The 17,483-nt window shown below is 45.0% G+C and overlaps 1 long non-coding RNA gene and 4 other non-coding genes across 6 annotated transcripts; 2 read left to right on the top strand and 3 right to left on the bottom strand.

The window, feature by feature from the left end:
* Nucleotides 1-3,560: 3,560 nt before the first annotated feature.
* Nucleotides 3,561-3,649, bottom strand: TRNAY-GUA (transfer RNA tyrosine (anticodon GUA)). Its single transcript is given in 2 exon segments — nt 3,561-3,596; nt 3,613-3,649. It is a non-coding gene; the product is annotated as a tRNA-Tyr (tRNA).
* Nucleotides 3,650-5,450: 1,801 nt separating this feature from the next.
* On the bottom strand, nt 5,451-5,609 carry LOC131835010 (U1 spliceosomal RNA). Its single transcript, XR_009355088.1, has one exon. It is a non-coding gene; the product is annotated as a U1 spliceosomal RNA (small nuclear RNA).
* Nucleotides 5,610-7,133: 1,524 nt separating this feature from the next.
* TRNAA-AGC (transfer RNA alanine (anticodon AGC)) lies at nt 7,134-7,206 on the top strand. Its single transcript has one exon. It is a non-coding gene; the product is annotated as a tRNA-Ala (tRNA).
* Nucleotides 7,207-9,012: 1,806 nt separating this feature from the next.
* TRNAY-GUA (transfer RNA tyrosine (anticodon GUA)) lies at nt 9,013-9,101 on the bottom strand. The gene is given in 2 exon segments: nt 9,013-9,048; nt 9,065-9,101. It is a non-coding gene; the product is annotated as a tRNA-Tyr (tRNA).
* Nucleotides 9,102-10,966: 1,865 nt separating this feature from the next.
* On the top strand, nt 10,967-17,393 carry LOC131833060 (uncharacterized). Of its 2 annotated transcripts, none has more exons than XR_009354284.1 (3): nt 10,967-11,021; nt 14,974-15,118; nt 16,562-17,393. It is a non-coding gene; the product is annotated as an uncharacterized LOC131833060 (long non-coding RNA). The 2 variants fall into 2 exon arrangements; XR_009354283.1 differs by having other exon boundaries at nt 10,973-11,208.
* Nucleotides 17,394-17,483: the final 90 nt, after the last annotated feature.

Raw genomic sequence — 17,483 nt, 5'->3', positions numbered from 1 at the left:
TCTTAGAACACCAAAGAACACAAAAAATACAATGTATAAAAGAAAAAGAAATGATAAATTGGGCTTCATCAAAATTTTAATGTTTGCTTTTCAAAAGATACTGCTAAGAAAATGAAAAAAAGAAAAAGAAATACAGACTGGGAGAAAATATTTGCAGGACAAACACCTGATAGACAAGACTTATATCCAGAATATGTAAAGCATTCCTAGAACTCAGTAAGGAGGCAAACAATTCAATTTTTTTTTTTTTTTAAAGATGGATTTCAACAGACACGTCACCAAAGAAGATCTATAGATGACAACTACCTGGAAAGGTAAACATCGTTAGTCGAGGGAAATGTGAATTAAAACCACACGAGATGCCTCTACACTCATCGTAGGAGGCAAAATTCTAAGACGGCCCCAAGATTTCACCCACCTCTCAAAATATCTGAATAATCCCTGCCCCATAAACGTGGGTAGGACATGTGAATGTGTTTTGTTAGTTACAAATATGAATAGCTAATATTTAAAAGACTGTTCCAAGTATTGTCCAAGATGTAGAAAAACAAGCTCTCGTCCTTTGCTATAAGACTGTAAAATGGTACGGCCCACACTGGGTCATAGTTGGTAGTTTCCTTGAAAGATAAATATACACCTACCATAGGACCCGGCAGTCCCATTCTTGTACATTTACTGAAAATAAAACACATGGCCACACAAAGATTTATACCCAAAATACATACAGCCGTGTAATAATTTGTGAAGACTGGCATCACAACGTACCACAGACTGGGAGACTTAAACAGAAATTCATCTCCTCCCAGTTCTGGAGGCTGGAAGTCCAAGATCAGGGTGTCAGCGGGACTGATTTCTTCTGAGACCTCTGCTTGGCTTGAAGAAAGCCTTCTTGTTTCATGTGTACATGGTCATTCCTCTGTACACTCCTGCCCCTAGTGTCTCTGTGTCCTAATCTCTTCCTACAAAGAAACCAGTCAGATTGGGTCGGTGCGCCCTACCAGCCTCATTTGAATGTAGTAACTTCTTTCAAGGCCCTGTCTCCAAATACAGTCTCATTCTCAGGTACTGGAATTTAGGGCCTTAATATATGAATGGGGGGGGGCAACATAATTCAATCCATAACTAGCAGTTTTATTAATAATAAAAACTAAAAAATTTCATCGGCTGTGGAATGAAAAAACAAATTGTAGCAGCACAGCCCTACAGTGGAGTGGACGATAAGGACTGAACTGCGGATACACACATGACAATGCAGCCTGTACGAGTCTGTCCTAGAACCATCTGGCAAAGGCAGAAGTGCCGTGACCGAAAGCAGGTCAGTGCTTCTGAAGGCTCAGGCTGGCTTTCTGGAGAGATGGAAAGGTTCGTGAGTGTTGTGGTTAGAAGATTGCATATAATTTTCAAGACCCATCAAACTCCTTAGAAAGGAAGGAATTTTGCTGTGTTTAAATTACATTTCCAGAGAGGTCATTCAAAGCAAAACAAAACTAATCAGCCACACAAAAACTTCAACATCAGTTTGATGTCTTTCTGAGCAGGCCATGTCTTGCTGCGCACTCCCTCCTTGTCAGATTCCCAGTTAACTTGTTATCTTTCCTTTTGCTCATGGTACTTATTCTCAACATATTATATACCATTACACAAATTTGTTTTTACCACATTTTAAAATTTCCAGCACTTTCAAGCTGGTATAATAGTGTATTATATCTAACAGTTGTAGTTCTCCAAAATGCCACCGATGGAAATGGGGTGTCCCTTCTGGAAGTTTGAGAGCTAATGAGTAATCCACCACACCCCTCTGTACCCTTACCCTGACAAAATTACTTACGATCTGAGCTGTAGAGGATCTACAAGTCATTGTCCCAGAACGGAGCGGAACCTGCCAGCCAAACCATGATTTATATGACACAGAAGTAAGAGTTTCTGGTTATGAGCCGCCATGATGGGCAGGAGAAGAGGCAATGCTCATTGCTACACTGTAAGGTAACCTATTCAGGTAGATACACACAGGAAATTTGAAAGTCTGAATTCACTAAGAAGGCTTATTCCTCTCTGAGGAAAATACCAAACAAAAATGTATGAACTTCTGTGCCAAGATATATGATAAGAGTATTGAGATTTATTATTTTTTTTCCAATTGTCCGTGTTTTATCAGTGAGTGAAGAAAAAGCCCGTTCAATTTTTGCCAAGAGCCTACCTGTTAGCCTAGTGTCATTTTATACTACATTAAGAGATGTTTGTTTGTTTGTTTTTTTTTTTCAGTCACTCAAAGGAATGGGTTCTAGGAAAGTTTTCTGACATAATTGCTAATAAAAGGCTGAGGTTCTTTGTGGAATTCCTAAGTGTTGAGCTAAAAGTAGAATCAATTTATTGGAGTGAATACAAATCTTGGATTGGAATTTGAACATACCACGGCAATTTTTCAAGATGGGAAACTTCAGAGTTCCGGCAGAAAGGACTTCATTTAAATGCTTGGTCAGAAGCATTTCCCTGGCTCTGTCACCCGCCAGGTCAGCCACAGTGACCGCCCTTGCCCTCCTCTCGGAATTCAGACGGCTTTCCTTTTTCCTTGGTAGCTTCTCCTAGCCGCTGAGTGGGGACACGTTTCCCAGAGACAGACGGGATTATAGCAGGAGTCTTCAAACCCTCCTAGTTCCTCGCTGCTCCTGAAAACTACCATTCAAGATCCTTTTAAAATGCTGAGTGGTACCGCAAACTATGCGTCCACAGACTGAGCATGCTGTTCTCTGAGAAGTGACATGACTGGGTCACGTGCGTGTGCCGTGTTTCTTTCGTGGCTGAAAGCTGCAGGCAACCGGGCCGCTGCCGAGTTCCCCACCTTTAGTCCTGACGGCTGGGCGCGGACGCGCTCGACCTTGTTTTCTGCGGCCGCGTCCCAGCCCGGGGACCTCCCCAGTATGTGAATTGTCCTCCACTCCTGGCGTGTGCAGAGGGACAGAGGTGATGGCCTGGTCCTGTCCACATCTCAGATCTGTGCGGAAAGGTCAGGGATGTGGATTTGGGGTAGAAGGTGCCAACAGGGTGGCTGTATGTGGGCGACGGGTCCGGTGAAGTTCCTGATGCTATTGCCCACCTTTGGGTGGGTCTGAAATTTTTCCAATAAAAGGCCTCTTCAGGAATCACCAGGGCGACCGGGGATCCCCGCGGCCAAGAGGACACAACTCCCCGGGGGCGGGGTCTGGAGTCCTGGGGGCGGGGCGCGCCCGGCTGCAACGCGCGTGCGTCGGCCTTCCGGCGCGGGGTGCGGCGCGGGAGTCCGGGCGCGGGTTCCGAGAGGTCCGTGCGGGACCCGCGGAGCTGGAGAACCCGGGCGGCCGTGTGCACGGCTGCGCTTCACGCGGGAAAAGGTGGACGAAGCCCGCTGGGAAGGTCCACCGCAGAGCCGGCGGCCCTTCCCTACAACCACCACCGTGGGCGCCCGCTCCGCAAATAAGAGCTCAGCGCGTCCTCGTGTCCCCAGAAAGTGCCCCTTGTCCTCCCGAAGGATCTAAATTTTACGGTGGCTTTGTTGGAGGAGCCTGGGACTTCCAAAAGTCTCGTCCTTCGAGCCGGATTCGAACCAGCGACCTAAGGATACCCAACTGTTAACATCTACAGTCCTCCGCTCTACCAACTGAGCTATCGAAGGACTCACGGGAAAGGCTATTACAGGATTCCTAAAATAATGCCCGTCCGGATGGTTTCTGTGTTGGTAATGTTCATATTCACTTGTAGAGAAAAAGTACAACCTTAAGCTGTCTGCTTAGACACCGAATGTATTTGATATGGTGATCTGGTTAAGCTGGCCTGTGGGTTTATAAATTCATTGAGTTGTACATCTAAGACGTTAGGATATTACTTGTCTGTTTCAAGAAAAAACCCAAAGCGTATCCCATATCCTTCTACCCTAGGAATAATATAGCTGAAAGTCATGCCTTGAATTACACCCGATTTCCTTCCCTCCTCTCTGGTTACTTCCTCCTTCTCTAAAAAGTGTCAAAAATTGCTCAATAAATGTTATAGTTGCCCTAAATGCAGACAACTAGGTTGGATCTTCTCTGAGTTGTGAACAGAGCAATGCCCCCCGCATTTGGGCACCCTGCAGTACTCCGTTCTGAAAGTCTAATGGGAAATCATACATGTTCATAACTATAATGATGAAAAGTATGTTCTGTGTGTGCCTGTGTGTATGTAAACTTTTAGTTGGATAATTGATTTGGGTGGTTCATATTATATTGCATAGCTATAATAGGGCGATTAAAATGAAACACATCCTTAAAATTCTTAAATGGAAATATAAATATTCCTTTTCCAAATCAAATCGCCCAACATCAAGTTTCAACAGAGACTGATCAGTTCCCTGTACCAACTGCAGAAACTAGACACAGAGGGAGAACATGCTACACTATCTGGAACAAAAAGGCCTTCCTCTAATGTATTTAAGGAAAAAATAAGTGAACTTATGTATAAAACATGTGTGCTTATTAAAATAAAATTTCTCCACAACTATATGATTGAAAACATTCCAAATTTTTCTTCAAATGGCCATCACCAATGACTCCTACGAGAAATGTTGAAAGCACATAATTGTTCTGGAACTCAGTAATTAAATCCCTTTCCATGAGAAACTAAGAGCATAGCGCCTAGTAACTTTTCTTTCAATGTTCCTGACCTAATAGAGAATTCGCAGCTAGAGGAAAAGAATCCTAAGAAGTGGACAGTTTCTCTTGACATTATCGGGTGTCCTTCCCATGCCTTGAATACCAAGTGGAAAATAGCAAAGTTGCCGACAAGTGGTGAAATTTCGGGCTGGTGCTGGTTTCTTGGGCAACGCTTCAAGAAACAGGAAATTCCCAGAAGGGAAACACGAATGAGTAAGCCCACCTTCCATCCTTCTCCAGCCTTGCGTTCTTCTTCTAGCTTCCCTTCTGGCAAAGCCTAACGGGGGGGCCAAGCAGAACATCAGTAATGTGGTTTACAGAGTCTCATCTCCTTCATATCACAGCAGGTTTAAAAAGGATTATTGTCTTAGTCTGCTCAGGCTGCTATGGCAAAGTACCAGAAATTAATTTTTCTCACAGTGCTGGAGGTTGGAAGTCATGACCAAGGTGATGGTCATTCAGTTCCTGGTGAGAGCCTTCTTCTTGTCTGGCAGATGCGCGTGTCCTGGCTGTGTCTTCACACACACAGTGAGCTCTCTGGCGGCTCCCCCCTTATCAAGACACTAATCCCGTGATCTCAGGGCCCCACCCTTACAACCTTATTAACCGTAACTACTTCCCCATTTCAAATACAGACACATTGGGGGATAGAGCTGAAACACAGGAATTTGGAGGGAACACAATTCAGACCAGAGCAGAGAAGTTAGCATTGAGTCAATAGCCTAACAACTGGTAAAACTTCCATGTGAGTTTTATTTTATTTATTTTATTTTATTTATTTATTTATTTTTAAGCACAAACGCAGTCCCCCACTACCACAAATTATGCAGTCGAGTTTCCCACATTTGGGGAAATCGCAGGGGTCGGCACAACCGGATTGCAATGGATAAGCCTCACCCTGGGAAAACCACCTTAGTGATCATGGTATCTCCCCTGCCAGGTAAGCATGCCATGTGAATTTTAAAATAATAGTCTTGATTTTCATGTAGCCTCTGTGGAAACTGAGTGTTGTAAAATGTAATCCCCAATGGAAACCAGTACTCCCAGCTCAGGGTTGAAAGCTCCCAGACAAACCAGTCACTCCCAGTTCAGTCAGTCATGCCCAGTCCATGGATCTGAGCTATGGAATTGGGCTACATTCTGTCACTAAAATTCCACACCTACACCCACACCTACATGGAAAATGAACAGGGAGGAAAAAAATGAGTGAAGGCCAAGCTGACTTCTGTCGCACTGCAAATTCTGTCATGGGAAAAGTAGGGGGAAAGCACCTAGATGATGGAGAGAATCCGGGTAAAACTGTCCTTGCACCAAGTTTTGGAATGAATGGTGGTTTCTACACCCACTTGGAACACCTGAACTCTATTGTCTAAGTTGTGGGGAGGCAAGTAGGTGGAAGGTTTCTCCCTTCAGAAAGTTATTCACCCATTTTTATCAGCCCTGATTGCAATGAAAAGGCAAAAAAGAAGAGCAAATGTTAAGGGTGTTTTAAGGGTCTTGCAAAGGCCTGCTCTGCATAGAGACATAGACTCACTTTCTTAAATGAGATGTTTCTCCTGCATTTGCATTTTGATCACTTGTTTCAGTGTTATTGAGAGTAAAAAATAACACGAAATCAAAGAGAGGAAGTCTCTAAAGATGGGTTATCAGGCAAAGAAATAGTTGAAGGTGTGGACGTCGGTTGAAGGCCTTCAGAAGGATTTCCTGCATGGGATGGGCTCCTGGCTCCCAACCGGCACCTAGCACAGTCCCTGGTACCTGGTACCCAACAGGTCCAGAAGAAAAAGACACGACTACTGTCTTTTTGCAAAGACTCTGGATCTAAGCCTGCAGTCATAATTATCTTAGCATCCTAGTAATGTTTACCTTAGAAAAATAGAAAATAACTTGTACCCTTTTAACAAACTCGGGATTCCAAAAGCCAGAATGGAGAAATTAACCGGGACGCGCGCCCCCTCCTGGCCATGAGTCCACAGGCGGTGTGTTGTTGTCGTTGTTTTGTTGTTTTAAAGCCAGACAGCTGTTCTTAAGAAGTGTCTGTAGGGACTCTGGAGAATCTGCTTCTGGAGCCAGCAGAGTCAACTGGTGGGAAATTTAGGGGTGCAGAGATTGTCAGGAACCATTGCAAAGCTTGAGAAGCTTGGTTTTCCCTCCTGGATGCACCTGCCATCTCCTTCCAGTTCCCTGTTTCCTCGGAGCGGATTCCGGGTTGACTTCTTGCCCAGTGTCTAAGACGAGAGTTTCCGAGGCCTCCCTGGCCCGGACTCCGCCTGCCGTCTGAGATCTTGTACCGACGGGATCCGGATCCGTAGGACGACAGGTGGTAGGCGGCGGCGAGGGACGCAACAGTCTCTTGTCTGCGGCCCGGCGCCTCGTTCACGTGGTCAAGGCCGACTGCAAACAGCCGGCGCCGCGCCGCGAATGACCGCAGGGAGCGGAGTGAGTAAGAGAGGCGCGGCCGCGCGCCGGAGCGGGGAATTAGCTCAAATGGTAGAGCGCTCGCTTAGCATGCGAGAGGTAGCGGGATCGATGCCCGCATTCTCCAGTTTTATGCTCCCTGTGCGCCTGCTCTGAATACCGAGCCAATTGTATTACTAAATTTATTAATTACTAAAATGTAACACATTACAGCCGGGAGCAAGACTCATTTCCTAACAGGGACGGTGTTTCCTTCCAAAGCCACGCTCTCTCTCCATCCTTCGTCCCCACACAGTGCTGGGATAGGCGTGGCTGAGTTCTTTAGGATTTCTTACGTTTTTGCAGATTTGAATATCGGTCCCTGCCAGGTGTATTTACAAATCTACACTTCAGTTATTCATGCATTAATATTACATTTTTATTCTCGGGATCTATTTCTCACATATCCGACCTACTGAGGGCAACCTCAAGTTCTTCAAACTGGAACGAATGATTCCCATTTCTTAATGATGGTGAAGTCATATGATGTGTAGGTATGTTTGAGACTTATTTTTTATACATGCCCTCTTCCTCCTCTGGGGCCGTCTGGCCGCGTCTTCGGAGGTGCGGGTGGTAATGCTGATTTCGATCCTGGACTATAGCAGAATGTCGCCCAATTATGGGAGGATGGAGAACCTCTGTGGTGCCTTAGGGAGAAGCTCAGCCCAGGGCTATCTGGTAAACTTTGCATTTCTTTTCTTTGAAAAGAAAAACGGACCATTTTCCTTCTTTATTCTTTTGTCCCAGGTCGCTTTCAAGGAGCGAGAAGTTAATCAGGAGCTACCAGTTTAGACCAACGTTCGTAGGGGTAAGTTTCCAGTTCGTTTTAGGGAGTAGGTCTCAAACCACTACCCGCCTGGGCGTCTGTGTTCTGACATACACCAGAGTCTGCGAATCGGTAAAGAATGAAAGCCCGGAAGCATAGGAAGGAAAATACAAAAAATTGCCAGGGACAAAACTCTCACACAACTCTTTTTACTTTGATCTATTATCTTTGTAGTTGAGGACTCTTCCACGGGTGTTTGGTATCACATTTTTGAGATAGGGCAGAAGTGGGAGTAATATATCTTAATGAGATTGGCCCCAAATTAGCAAATGCTTTCTTTTGTTAAGAGAAATCTCTATCTTTTGAGCTAGTTCCCCAAATGGGTAGAAAATTCTACCCATCCCCCCCTCTGTCATTGTTAATTCTAGAATTTTTGTTTCTCTTGTACCAGTGGTTCTCAAACCTTGCGGCCCAGTAAATGTCACCCGGAAGGTTTTCAAACTACCAGTACCTAGGTCCCACCTTCAAACTGGCCCAAGCAAAGGCGCTTTGTAAAATCTGCCCAGGCGATTCTATATCCACCAACGTTTCTCAGCCAAGATTGAAAGCCACTGTTACAGAATTAAACCGATAAGGAGGAGCAGTGCCCCTGAATTTCAACCCGCCCCGAGGCTAACGGACTGCCAGCGGTTCCGCATCTTTCACCGGCAAAAACCTTTCCAGAGACCCGGGACTCTAAGCCCACCAGGGGGCGCGCGTGTCCCACCAATTACCCGCAGGTCGTATCCTTCCTACGCAGGCAGCGTCTTTCCTCCCGGGGGTTGCGGATCCCGGGTGCGGGTGCGGGTGCGGAGACGCGTCTACACACCCCTTGCCCAGTGGGGCCGCCTCTGCTCCGCCTCGTCTGAGCTCGGTATATCTCGGCGGCCCCTAGCTGTATTGTATGTAAAGTATGGGGTGGACGTCTGATCGCGCGTATTAGTCATTGTTACAGAAATTAATAATTTTAAAAATTGGGTTCGCCGTACATTGGGAACAGCCTTAGTAGATGCACATCAAGGATATATGTAGCTGAGATACGCCTTGTAAGGGGAGGGGGGTTAAAAAAAAAAGATGCAAAACACGAACTCCTTCGAGCCGGATTCGAACCAGCGACCTAAGGATGCCTGAGGAGCTTCCACTACAGTCCTCCGCTCTACCAACTGAGCTATCGAAGGAATCACACTGTTCGCCTCACTCGCAGAGGATGCCATCTCTGCGCAAGGTTGTGAGCGCGTCGGTGCTAGTTGATGATTCACCGGTATTGTTCCCGGGTCTGCCCTAACGGCGCCCACTTTTCTTTTCTTTTTTTTTCTTTCTTTTTTTTTTTTTTTTTTTAAATAATCCAGCACCCCGTCCGAACTGACACTCAAAGATCCACAGCCCTGGAGAAGAAAAACGGGAGCATCCACTGGTTTTCGAAAAGTAAAAAAAAAAAAAAAAAAAGGAGACACAGGAACTGATAAGAATTTAGCAATGAGCATTTTTTATTATGAGAAATGAATTTACCCAATTTAACTCAACTTATAAATAGGATTTTAAGTACATCAATCTGCAATTCTAACAGGATAATTAACAGAATGAGGAGGAGGAAGAAAGAAGTATAGGATTAAACTTTCCAAAACCATCTTTAAATGTTCTTTAATTGACATTAATCTTTGTAGATAAACCAACCCATTACACTAAATCTAAACTCGGCAAAACCTATCCACAGGGAGCTAAAACAATGTTTTTAAATTCTGTATCTTAACACAAGGTAGAAAGTAATGCCATTCAAATACTAGTAATTTTGCAAAATGTGAGGTTTTAGTCTAGTTTTCTAGTTCAGACGGGACTGTCTGTTACTCTCTTTGTTAATGAAATCGATCCGAAGTGGCATCCGACATCAGGAATAATACGATCCTCCTTGTGTAGGCCGGACATTGAGACCATCTGTGGCAAAAAGAAAGATTTCTCTTTTCTGAAGAATTGAAAACAAGTTGTTCCTCACTTAATTTGGCCATTAACCTCCTCAAGTGTTTATGAAAAACATATGTTTGAAGAGGGGTCGGTCTGAATGAATTAAATATAAAATCTTATCTCCTCTCCAAGCCCGACTGAGTCATTTTGTATATGTAGCATTCCCCATTTTGTCAAAGTACACCTTTCAGAAAGTTATATGCGTGACACTTACACAAATGTAAAAGAAAAAAAAGTCCTTGATTTTGTTCCGGTCCACATTAGAGAAGATTCAGAGATTAAAAAGACAGAACTTAAGGGAGCCTGAGGGAAAGGAAGAGGGGAAGGTACAACAGTAGATTTGAGGGATTTTGGCATGTGTGTGTCTGTACAACCCGCATTCTTGCACGTGAATTCTGGTATATATATACCAGATACACATATACCAAATATATCTACCAGACAAAATTATATAATTTGTGTATAATTAATTATATTTATGTTAAGTTACATATAATTCTTTTCTATATATTTTCAAAATAAAATACAACTCAGTGTAAAAACGGGAAGAAGCAGGAAAGCGCTGGTGTCCCTTTTTCTCCTTACTAAGTATTCTTGCGCACGGGCTGGGGAGGAACTGGGGTCCCACGTCCCGCGCGGGATCAGAGCGCAGCAGGCTGTGCGGGCCGCCGCGGCCGCAGGTGCGCGTGCGCGCGCCGCACTCCCGGGCTCCCCAGAGAGCCGCGGGAGTCTGGAGACGGAGGTGGGACGGCTCGCAAGCTCCCCCAGAAAACGGAAGCACGCGGGAGCGCCCCTCGGCCGGAGGGGGTCTGCGTGTGGACGCGCCCCGACGGCCATGTTGGGGTCCCCCCGGAGGCACTCTCCTGCTCTTGCACTTCTCTCCGCTTCTTCACCGCCCCTTGCGGCCGGCTCGCTCCGCGTGGGACTGCGGACAGCCTTTGCAGCCGGGGGGTGGGAGTAGACGCGGGCCGGATGGGGGCGGGGGGCGGGGTCCCTCTGCTGGGGGGCGGGCCCGAGCGGTGGGCGGGATCACGTGGTGGGCGGGGCGCACGTTGGCCGCACGAGACCCGACGTCCGGCCCGTGGGCCGCGCTGCTGAGCTCCGGCGGCTGAGCGGAGCCACGCCGCGTTGTCGGCCAGGTAAATGCCCCTTCGTTTTAAGTGGGGCGGCCGCTACCGCGCCACAGGGCGCTCCTTCCGTTGTCCCTGCGGTGAGGCTCCTGGCGCGCCTGCGGGCCCGAGATCCTGCGAGTAGGAACCCGGAGCCGACCGCCGCGGGCCGGGCTGCGCGGTGAGGAGTCCGCTGGGGCGCGAGCCGGCTGGGCAGGTGCGCAGTGCGGGGGAGTGCGCGGCGCCTCGCGGTGACCTGTGCCCTGGCGGCTGCTGTGCTGTGATACTTCCAAAAATACATGTATTGACCTTTCCTGCTGGCAGGGCCGGTTTAACACAATTTAAAAGTAAAGAACGAATTTCGCTGGTAGAAATTACAGCAACATGTAATGGAAGAGAACAAGGGCTTTGGAGCCATTGAGGCAACTTTTTTTTTTTTTTAAGTATAATTAGCAGTGTAGTGTTACTTTCAGGGGTACAACATGATTCAACATTACTCATTGCTCAGGATGACAAGTGCGACCGTCTGTCGTCAGACAGTATTAGCGCAGTATTTCTACATTCCCTATGCTGTACTTTTCATCTCCCTGATTTACTTTTATAACTGGAAGTTTGTGCCTCTTCCCTGTATGTTTCACACATTCCCTTTCCGACGTCCCCCTGGCAACCCCTGGCTTGTTCTCTGTATTCAAGTCTGCTTTTTAAATTTGTTTTGTTTTTAGATTCCACATATAAGTGAAATCATGTGGTATTTATCTTTCTCTCACTTATTTCTCTTAAAATTATACTCTCCACGTCCATTCATGCTGTCATTAACTACAAGATCGCATTTTTTTTTTTTTAAAGACTTTACTTATTATTTGAGACAGAGAGAGAGATTGAGAGGAAAGAGGGGCAGAGGTAGAAGCAGACTCCCAGCAGGGAGCCCGACGCAGACACAGGACTCCATCCCAGGACCCAGGGATAATGACCTCAACCAAAGGCAGCCACCTAACCAACTGAGCTACCCAGGCGCCCTCATTCTTTTTTATGACTTTGTAATATTCCATTATATGTGTACCTATATATTACATTTTCTTTATCCAATCATCTGTTGATGGACTGGGTTGCTTCCATATATTGGCTATTGTAAATAATCCCGCTGTAAATGTAGGGGTGGATATATCTTTTCAGATTAGTGTTTTCATTTTCTTTCGATTAATACCCAGCAGTGAAATTATCAGTTCAGGGGTGCCTGGGTGGCTCAGTGGGTTAAAGCCTCTGCCTTTGGCTCAGGTCATGGTCCCAGAGTCCTGGGGTCGAGCCCTGTATGGGGCTCTTAGCTTGGCAGGGAGCTTGCTTCCCCCCTCTCTGTCTCTGCCTGCCTCTCTGCCTACTTGTGATCTCTATCAAATAAATAAATAAAATCTTTAAAAAAAAAAGAAATTACCTGTTCATATAGTATTTCTATTTTTAACTTTTTGAGGAACCTCCATATTGTTTTCCACAGTGGTTGTACCACCAGTTTGCATTCCCACCAACAATGCATGAAGGTTCCTTTTTCTCCACATCCTCACCAACACTTGGTATTTCTTGTCTTCTTTATTGTAGCCATTCTGACAGGTGTGAGGTGATATCTCATTGTGCTTTTGATTTGTATTTCCCTGGTAAGTGATGTTGAGCATCTTTTCATGTGTCTGTCGGCCATTTGTAAGTCTTCTTTGAGAAAATGTCGATTTGAATCTTTTTTTTTTTTTTAAAGATTTTATTTCTTTTTTTGACAGAGAGATCACAAGTTGGTAGAGAGGCGGGGGGGGGGGGGGGGATGCAGGCTCCCCACTGAGTAAAGAGGTGGGGCTCAATCCCAGGACCCTGGGATCATGATGTGAGCCGAAGGCAGAGGCTTAACCCACTGAGCCACCCAGGCACCCCTCCTCTATTTTTAATCAGATTATTTGCTTTTTGGGTGTTGTGTATGTTTTTCATGTATTTTGGTTACTAACCCCTTATCAGATACGTCATTTGTAAATATCTTCGCCCATTCAGTAGGCTGCCTTTTCATTTTGTTGATGGTTTCCTTCACTGTGCAAAAGCTTTTTGATTTAGTGTGTTCCCAGTTGTTTATTTTTGCTTCTGTTCCCCTAGCCTCAGGAGATATATCTAGAAAAATGCTGCTCAGTCCTATGTCAGAGAAATGACTATGTATTTTCTTCTAGGGGTTTTATGGTTTCCTTTCTCACATTCAGATGCTTAATCCATTTTGAGTTTATTTCTGTGTATGGTCTAAGAAGGTGGTCCAGTTTCATTCTTTTCCTCGCTGCCCAGCTCTCCCAGCACCATTTACTGAAGAGACTTTTTCCCCATGGTATATTCTTGCCTCTTTTGTCATGGATTAATTGACCATATATATGTGGGTTTATTTCTGGGTTCTCTATTCCGTTCCATTGATCTGTGTGTCTGTTTTTGTGCCAGTATCATACTGTTTTGATTACTACAGCTTTGTAGTAATCTTGAAGTACATGTTATTATATGTGAGATATACACACACACACATAAAATATGCACTAAAATTAGCATAGAACCACATGGTCCTATACAAATTTTAGTGTATTTTGTTCTAGTTCTGTGAAAAATGCTGTTGGTGTTTGATAGGGATTGCATTAAATTTGTAGATTACTTTGGGTAGTGTAGGCATTTTTAGCCTATTAGGGACACCTGGGTGGCTCAGTCAGTTAAGCGTCTGCCTTCCGCTCAGGTCCTGATCAGGTACCTCGGGCTCCTTGCTCAGCGGGGAGCCTGCTTCTCCCTCTGCCTCTGCCTGCCACTCTGCCTGTTTGTGTGCGCTCTCTCTCTGGCAAATAAATAAAATCTTTAAAAAATATATTAATTCTTCCAGTCCGTGAGCGTGGATTATCTTTCCATGTGATTGTGTCATCTTCAGTTTGTTTCATCAGAGTTTAACAGAGTACAGGTCTTTCACCTCTTCGGTTAAGTTTCTTCCTAGGTATTTTATTCTTTTTAGTGCAATTGTAAGTGGATTATTTTCTTAATTTCTCTTTCTGCTACTTCATTATTAGTGTTTAGAATACTTAGGCCACTTTGAATCCTGTCTCTTCCTGGCTGTGTGTCCCCCTCAAACCTCTTTGTGCCCTTGCAAAATGGGGATCAGATAATACAGATAATACATATCCTTAGGGATTTTACTGTGAGTCTGAAATGAAACAGCATTTATAAAGCAAAGTGTATGGGGTGCACTGCAGTCCCACCCCCACGGCTCAAGCAGGGGAACCCTCACAGGGGCTTTGACAGGTTTTCATCCAGTCCCACCTCTGGGTAATTCAGAGTGGAAAAGTTCAAGAATGTATCATATGAAGCATAAGGGTAACCGTTTACTCCTTAAAACAACAGGTTGCAAGCAATTTCACAAAAAATACAGGTACATGGAATTTAGACTACATTAATGACCAGATTTGAGTGAGATTAATTAAGGAAACCCTCCTAGATGGAATGAAATTCTCTAGACAGGAATTTTGAAGAGGTGATTGATAAAAACCACTTTTGACAAAAGTAGAGACATTTTTCATTGATTCCAAGATCATGTGTGTGTGTAAGCAGGGTCTTAAAGCTACTTTTTAAATTTTTTTTACATTGGGCTCTGTCATAATTGAATGAGAAGTCAGCTGCTAGAGTTTTGAGACTCAATTAATGAAAAGCAGCAGTATATACACAACAGTGACCTTCATATTTACAAACATGCATCAGGCACTGACTGTCCAGCTACTATGTGGGCTAGGAACACAAGGCAGTAAATAGGACAGTCTCTGTTGCCAGGAGCTGTCAGAATTTAAGAGCTCAAAGAATAAGTTTGAGTAGGTCATGGAGTTAATGGTTGTAGCTTTGAAGGCTTAACTCAGGATGTGTGGTAATTAACTTAATGCAACCTCTGTGGTTGGACCATATTTAATAAAAGTGTATTCTACTAATGTAAACATTTGTTTTTCAGAAAAAGTCCTGGAATTCCTTGAACTCTTGACTCCAGAGAGTCGAGACTCCACTTGATGATGCATATGTGCTGAAACACAAGTCGTGAAGATGACTGGCCAAGGCCAGAGTAAACCGATCTTTGTCCACATGAGCCCTGCCTTAAGGTAGGTCACTTGGCCTCTGGTACACTGTATACAACTATGGTACATAGTTGGTTGCAAATGTCTCACATGAAGACTGTCATGAGATGGTTAAAATATCAACAGACATACGTATTTCCAGGAGTTTCTCAAAGTAAAATTTTACATTTTTTCCACTGAGTTTTTTGGTTTTTTAATTGATTTTAGAATTTCTCCTTCCTCCCTGATTTCCGGAAGGGTCCTGGGATGGAGCCCCGCATCGGGCTTTCTGCTCGGCGGGGAGCCTGCTTCCTCCTCTCTCTCTGCCTGCCTCTCTGCCTACTTGTGATCTCTCTGTGTCAAATAAATAAATAAAAATCTTTAAAAAAAAATAAATAAAAGTTCGCTCCTGAGCACAGAGCATGGTGCCTTCAGTGCGGCAAGGGCTTTATAAGTGGTCATTGTTGTTATTAGTGCTTTATAAGGAAGTTTTGCTGAGTAAAATAATGGTCATAAGTAGCTCTTGTGACACTGTATGAGGTAGGAGTTAATATTCTCAAAGAGGTAACTTCTTGTCCAAGAGTTTATTGCTAAGAAACTGTGACTGTGTTTCTTAGCAGTAAACCTGACACCAGATGACCCGTGTGATACCGTCACCTGTTGGTGTGAAACAGCAACTACAGGCATCAGGAGAATCAGGGCGTCTGGCTGAAGTACAACATAGAGAACTGGTGGTAGAGGACTTTGAGTTGAAAGGTAAATGAAAGCTGAATGTGAAAACTCATTATCTGATTGTCCCCAGTCCTCTTATATTCATACAGTGCCCTCCCCCTCCAGTAATGCAGGGACTTCTCCCTCAAGAAGCCTTATTACAACATAGCTCCACTCAGGCCTGTCCGGCTTATTAGGTCCTGCCTTGCAGGGCAGCCCTCACCACGCCTACGGAATCATTAGCCAAGATCTGTGGAAGGTGTCTCCTACCTGGATTGGGGAGGTGGAGAGAGGTATTCCCCCCCTTTTTTAATTTATTAGAGATCACAATTAGGCAGAGTCAGGCAGGGAGAGGTGGGGAGAGCAGGCTCCCTGCGGGACAGGGAGCCCGATGTGGGACTTGATCCCAGGATCCTGAGACCATGACCTGAGCCTGGGAGGTAGCCCTTTTCTGACCTCCTTTTAGCATCTGTTTTCCCTTTCTGAAGCCTACTTTGAGTCTCTTGTTTTCCGCACTGAACGCTGATATGTTTCAAATGAGAACACATGTTCCTAGAAGGGGGCCTATGGAGGAACCTTCCCAGACATAGCTAACTTTTTCTGGATACTGTTTCTTCCACTAAGATCCTAGGATTATTCATAGAAGCATTAAGCAAAGGGGGCAGTGCCTTATCCTTAATGAGACTCGAAAGAGTGTGACGAGCTAGAAAGAAAGCATGTTAATTTAATCTTTACACCACACCTGGAACTAATTGCTTTCCTTGTTCTTTGTTACAGGACAGCTGAGGCCCCTTTCCCAGAGGCGCTACCGTGGAATCTGGTCATGCATGCAGCAATTCTCTGAGCTATAGTCTCTGAAAGTAGCTGAGGTCATTCGTTACATCGCTTCTGGAAATACTACTATCTTTTGTTTCTGGAATGCCTGGAGGGTCATCCTCTGGGGCGCTGGTACAGATAACCGCTCTTGATTTAGATGCTTCCTTTCTCCTTGGCCTACGGCTGGGCCTCTCATAGGTCTCCTAGTCTGCCCCGGAAACAGGAGGAAGGCCTTGCCTTCCTTTACCCTCCACTCCGCGCACCGGCCCACCGAGCCGGCCTCCGAAGCCCACTGGGCCGCACGGGTTGTGTTGCCCTCCTTCCCTGGACAGGCCGGACCAGAACCTTGTGTTCACAACACTGTGCTTCTGCGCCCCCCCACCCACCGTTCCTTTTTTCCAGAGACCGACCTCCCAAGTTCAGATTCCTCTCCGGACTTCCACAGCTGGGTCGGCAGCCCCTCACATTACTAAGGTCTGGCTTTTTTTATTCATCCCTGACTCAGTCCAGTACCGTTCAAGCTTTAGTCACGAACAGAGTCTGTGCGTTCTACTTCCAGATTAACTGTCCTGAGAAAAAGCCACTGTAAGATGACTTTTTAAATTCAGTAGTATTTATAATACAGCGTTATATGTATTAAAGATCGTGTTGAGCGAACTAAAGTTGAAATCATTCATTCAAAAAATATCTGAGTACTTACTATGTGCTAGAGAACTTTCTGAGTTCCAAATGTCACCTTGTGTTTTGAATGGGTTTTTTTGGTCCCCTTCTTATGGACTGAATTGTGCCCCCATATTCGTATGTTAAAGCTTTATTGACGTATACACTGAACCCCCAGTGTGGCTGTATTCAGAATAAGGAAGTAATTAAAGTTAAATGAGGT

This window comes from Mustela lutreola, chromosome 6, assembly GCF_030435805.1.
Source record: "Mustela lutreola isolate mMusLut2 chromosome 6, mMusLut2.pri, whole genome shotgun sequence".
In the NCBI taxonomy this organism is placed as follows: Eukaryota; Metazoa; Chordata; class Mammalia; order Carnivora; family Mustelidae; genus Mustela; species Mustela lutreola.
This window is presented reverse-complemented; position numbering and strand designations above follow the sequence as displayed.